The following is a 6,511-nucleotide window of genomic DNA, read 5'->3' on the forward strand; positions in this document are numbered from 1 at the left end:
CGTAGCTACTGGCGACGTTTTGTCGAGGGACTATCACGAGAAACCTCAATGACAACACTTTGGAAAACGGCTCGCAACATGCGGAACCGCATTTCCACCAATGAGAGTGAAGAATACTCCAATCGATGGATATTCAACTTCGCAAAAAAGGTCTGCCCAGATTCCGTACCAGCAGAACCGCTATTTCGAGAATCAGTCACTGATCCCGGTTCTTTGGGTGGACCATTCACAATGCTGGAACTTTCTATGTCTCTTCTTTCATCGAATAACTCTGCTCCGGGATGCGATTACATCAAATTCAATCTTCTTAAAAACCTCCCAGATATCGCAAAGACGATTACTTGACCTGTACAACTGCTTCATGGAGTACAACATTGTGCCACCTGAATGGCGACAGGTCAAAGTAATAGCTATTCAAAAGCCTGGGAAACCAGCGTCTAATCACAATTCATACCGACCGATTGCCATGCTATCATGCATGAGAAAATTATTGGAGAAAATGATCCTTTCAAGAGTCGACCATTGGGTCGAAGAAAATGCATTGCTTTCAAATACTCAGTTTGGATTTCGAAAGGAAAGGAACAAACGATTGTCTAGCGTTGCTTTCTTCAGATATACAACTGGCCTTTTGCGCACAAGGAGCAATTGGCTTCAGTATTCTTGGATATTAAGGGCGCTTTTGATTCAGTTTCCATAGAAGTACTGTCAGACAATCTGCACAGTAGTGGATTACCCGTTATTTTGAACAATTTCTTGTATAATTTGTTGTCAGAAAACAAATGAACTTTACATTCGGCACTCTGACAACTTCCAGAAATAGCTACATGGGCCTTCCCCAAGGATCATGTTTAAGTCCCTTGCTTTATAATTTCTATGTTAAAGATATTGACAATTGTTTGGAAGGACAATGCACGCTCAGACAACTTGCAGATGATGCCGTCGTCTCTCTAAGAGGTTCATGTGCAGCTGTCTTGCAAGGACCATTGCAAAGTACCCTGGATAATCTGACTGTTTGGGCCAGACATTTAGGGATCGAGTTTTCACTGCAAAAAACTCAGTTGGTTGTGTTTACTAAGAAGCGGTATCCTGCTCAACTGAAACTCAAGCTGTTGAATGATGACATCAACCAATCTTTATCTTCTAAATACCTTGGGGTCGTGTTTGATTCCAAATGCACCTGGAAACTCCACATTGAGTATTTGATACAAAAATGCCGGAAAAGGATCAATTTTCTACGTTCTATCTCCGGAACATGGTGGGGTGCTCACCCGGAAGACCTCATCAAACTCTATAGAACGACTATTCTCTCTGTTTTAGAGTATGGCTCCTTCTGCTTCCTCTCAGCAGCTGATTGCCACCTGATCAAATTGGAACGAATTCAGTATCGTTGTTTGCGTATTGCCCTTGGCTGCATGCATTCAACGCATAACATGAGCCTGGAGGTGCTTGCTGGAGTCACTCCTTTAAAGCACCGTTACTGGGAGCTCTCGCTTAGAATACTCATCAAATGTGGAACAAGTAACACACTTGTTCTAGATAACTTCGATAATATGCTTGAACTAACTTGTCGTTCAAGATTCCTGAGAGTTTATCTCAACTACATATCATCAGATCTTTGTCTTCCGTGTTATAATCCCCTCGAGTTCACTTCACCAACGACAGTTCCTCAATTGTATACGATCTGTCCATGAAACATGCTATTCAAGGAATACCAGATCATCTTCGACAAATATCTATTCCCTCACTTTTTCTGAAAAATATGAACATGTCAATTGCAACAACAGATATTTCACTGATGGTTCTCGCATCAACGGATCCACTGGCTTCGGTGTTTTCAATGTAACTTCAACCACCTTCCGAAAACTTCAGGAACCGTGTTCGGTTTATGTTGCTGAGCTGGCAGCAATTAACTTCGCTTTGGGGATAATTTCAAATCAGCCCATAGACCATTATTTCATCTTCTCGGATAGTCTTAGTTCTATCGAGGCACTCCGGTCGATGAAACCTGTTAAGCACGCATCTTACTTTCTTACAAACATAAGAGAGCAGATGCGTGTTTTGGTCGAAAGATCATTCAAGATTACCTTTGTTTGGGTCCCTTCTCACTGCTCAATCTACGGCAATGAGAAGGCAGACTCGCTGGCAAAGGTGGGCGCACAGGAAGGTGAAGTTCATGATAGACATTACTCGAGCAACGAGTTTTTCCCATTAGTCCGTCAGAGTACTCTTCAAAGTTGGCAAAGAAATTGGACACACAACGAACTTGGACGGTGGCTATTTTCCATAGTTCCAAAAGTTTCTGGGCGAGCGTGGTTCAGAGGTGAGGACTTAAGTCGAGGCTTCATTCGCGTGATGTCGAGGCTTATGTCTAATCACTATTCACTAAACGCACATCTGTACAGAATAAACCTTGTCGATAGCAACTTATGTAGGTGCGGAGCCGGTTATGATGACATCGATCACGTAGTTTGGTCCTGCTCGGAAAATGACGCCTCCAGAGAGCAATTATTGGATACCCTTGTGGCCCGAGGTAAACAACCCTTCAGGGAAGTTCGCGGTGTTTTGGGAGATCGTGATGTTGTCTATATGCAGGCCATTTATAGTTTTCTTTGTGCTTCTGACATCAAAATCTAACATTTTGTTTTTTTTTTTCTTTCTTTAAAGTTTTTTTTTTGTTCTGTCTCTGCCTTTTTGTTCCGTAGAGCTCCATAGCTCTTTCCATCCGGAAGATGCTCCCAGTCGAACCATTCTCCGAGCACGACGACACGCCACATCGTCACTGTCGCCAAATGCCCGGATGAGAAGCTGAAATTTCCTGATCCCAAATCCTAAGCCCCGTCCATCCTTGAACATTGTAAACTAACCTCGAGTCACCACGAGTACGCTGGCTTCTAGCACCCTCTTACTAACCGTATAAAAAAAATATATTGATTGTATATATCACAAAGAACAATGGCTCCGTAAAGTGTTATACACGCCTAAGCCTACCAAATAAACGAAATTGGAAAAAAAAACTTACGATGAAGAACTATGATACTCATTCAGATCTTAGAGAATTTAATACAGAATGTTATGCAGAAAACCGCGAGAAGATTCGAGTTTGCCCGGCTAAGTTATTAGCATTTCTCTACAGTGGGGTTTGAGCAAATTTCGTTTCTTTTACCTTTGAAAAGAAATAAATTCACCCCTACAACACTCCAGTAAAATGCTAATATCTTTGCGTAATAAACTCTAATCTTCTCGCGGTTTTCAGCATAACATTCTGTATTTAATTCTACAAGAACTGTTTGAGTATCATAGTTCTTGATCGTAAATTGTACCATCTAACTGCATATCACTGTTTTTGGATATTTCTGCATACATTTTTCCATATAAACTTCCAACGAGTTTAGCACCGCCCAAACGTTGACCGATTTGGCTGAAATTTTGTCCAGAGCATCAGGGCATTAAATAGAACCGAATAAGAGGGCGGCCCATCAAAAATTTGAAAAAGTGTTTTTTGACCCACCTTTTAGTGAATATTTGTCTTCAAACTTTTTCATTAATTCGGTTGTGGGCACCCTTTTTTGTTTGGTCAATAACTTTGGCACTGGTGGATCTTATGCCGACATTTGCATAGCAAACGTATAACCTTACTACTAGCAAAAAATTAGTATGATTTCATCGATTTAAAAAAAATATTGAAAATTTAAAAAAATTGACATTTTTGGACATTTTTGTTTTGTTGTTCGGTTGTGGGCACCCTTGAAAACTTAGCTAAAAATAAAGAAGCATGAATAAAAACCACCCAGATTTAAAGACAAGGAATAGTTTATTCATTTTAATAGCCAGGAGACACTAAAAACTCAAATCAATCCACCTAGCAGTGATGATGCCTCCCTCTGTGCATTAAGGAGTATGTTGAAAGAAAAACTCTTAAGACAGGTCTAAAATAGCACTTTAGGTAAATGGGTTTCAATTTTTCATTGATTTACGTTTTATTGGTATGCATCACAGTCAAAGAAATCCTGATTAATCACCCTAGCGGTAATAGTGCCTTTCTCGTTCATTACAAAAAAAATATATATATATATATATTTTGCCATAAATGTAGATCCCTTAGTCCGATCTGACCAAATTTTCAGTATGAAACAATGGGAAACGATTTCCCGTCGAATGCAACTTGTTGCAAGCAAACTGGTCAACGCTTTGTTTGAAAAAGTTTGTGTATAATAACAAGGCATGCCCAAAGACCAAAAATATTAAATTAACTCATTATTTCAATCAATTATGTCTAAATAATTATAAAAGCTGCATAAAAACGTTCATAAAAATTAGTTAAGGAATAACTAAAACAATATTAAACGATCTATCAATAAAATGAGGGTGCCCATAACCGAATTTCACAGCGTTTTTGGAACGCGAAAAAAAATAATTTTGCGCTAAAATTTGGATGGCAATCGTCATGGAGCCTCAAAATAGATTAAATTTACTGTATGAATACACATTAGAAATCACTTTTTTAATTGAATCACTTCAATTTATGACACTTTGAAAAAGGCCAAAAAAACATTCGTGTTGTTTTTCTTGCACAAAAAAAATTGTTTCTAGCTCAAAATAGAGATGCCCATCCGGTTTGATATTGAGCCCAAAACATTATGCTATTATAGCAAACAAATGACGGTTGTCAGAATGACAGCATCTCTTATCTGTCAAAAGATACATAGGGGTGCCCATAACCGAACGGTGCCCACAACAGAACCTCCTCCCCTATATGTAGAAAATTGATATCACTGCTAACTAAGTTTTGAAATCCTAAGGGGGCTTATTTGTTTCTAGGGAGGGCTAAGCCCCCTAGCCCCCCCTTAATTACGCCAATGGGCATAGATGACATTCTCTTTAAAGCAACACTAATGACATAACAGTGCTGTCCAATGAGCAGCTCGAAGTAGCTCGAAGTTGTTCCTGTCCTGCTCGTTCTTTTTTTGTCAACAAATGGGCATGGGCAGGACAGGGAGAAACTTCGAGCTACTTCAAGCTCTCATTGGCAGCACTAACATCTCACACTTTTTGATGAATTTCTTTCACTTTCTTTGTATTTGGTGTTAGATTCCTGCCTAAAATATTGAATTTGTTTGAAGAATATTTTGTAGCTCTTCAGAAGAATCAATGGAAAACGGGACAGGATTGAGTTTTTTTAGATTACGACGGGACTGCACAATAAGGTCTAAAAAATAGGGCTGTTCCGTTAAATACGGTACGTATGGTCAGCCTATACATCTCTCTTCTTTCAAGAAGCGGAGATGGCTGAGGGGCAACGTGTGCTGTTCCGTGGAAGAGAACAGAAGAAGCCAAATCTGAGTTTTTTTCCAGTCTCGGCTGAGTGAAAGTAACATAAAATTTATTTTAAAAACCCAGATTAATCCACCTACAGTGAGATTTTGACCCTTCCTTTGTTATTAGAGAATATTTTCAGACTCCAGTATTTAGAACGACATAAAACTGCTCAGCTTCCCACGGCGATTTACCGTGAAAGTGACAAAATAATTGCCTACCCAAAGGCGGATGTCATGTATTGAGTGTCAACTCAACGAATGATCACGCACTGTACGTCATGCCGCCTATCTATAAGGCGCTCATCGGATTGAATAGATATTGTGACATGGTTAGTAACTATCGTAACGCTGGTTGCATATATTGTAGTTGAAATTTCCAGAGACCTCAATATTAATTAATCCAGAACTAACTAAATTAGTCATTGATCTGAGCGAAACTCAATAGCGTTCAATAATAACATATATTTCGCCTTATGGATGCCTAGTTTGGTAAAACTAAACTTGTTCAATATCTTAAAAATGAGCGAGATTTTTATGGTAGTAAATTTCAGAATTTGCACACATACGCACACATACATGCATACAAGTGATCAATTAGTGTCTCAAAACATGCTCTCATTTGCTATCTAGCTTCCACTGAAGAAATTTTTGAAATCCCTTTCAATTTTTACGTTTTTGCTTTTTTGAGAAGATTTTTTTGTACATGCTTCTATATGCTCCTCAATTAAAATCATTTGTTTCTTTGAAACAAATCCGAAAAATAGGCATAATTCCATATCATATCATTTGTTATAATTATATTTTCAATGTCGAAGTGAATTTATTTGCAATACCATACATTTTATTTAATAATTCACGAAATTTCTTGATTGATTAATACGTAACACACCTGCGTAACGCATACAAAGTGAAATTATAGACACTTCCGAAGGAAGGGTCAAAAACATTAATGTCTACTTATTAATCTATTTATGTATTTATTTATCTGTTTTTTTTTTCGGGAAGCAGAAAGCTCTAGGATTGAGGTAGAATATTTATGTGAAACCTTATAGTGAGTGAAAATTCAACACGGGTGTAAAGGTAAAGTACTTGCCGGATTTTTATCGCATTTTACATACTTTTGGATTCTTCCACGCAAGGACGAATTTGAGTGAAAAGAACCAAAGTGCTTTGTTTTGCGGTTACCTGTGTACACA

The sequence above is a fragment of the Armigeres subalbatus genome, unplaced genomic scaffold (genome assembly GCF_024139115.2).
Source record: "Armigeres subalbatus isolate Guangzhou_Male unplaced genomic scaffold, GZ_Asu_2 Contig1429, whole genome shotgun sequence".
Lineage (NCBI taxonomy): Eukaryota > Metazoa > Arthropoda > Insecta > Diptera > Culicidae > Armigeres > Armigeres subalbatus.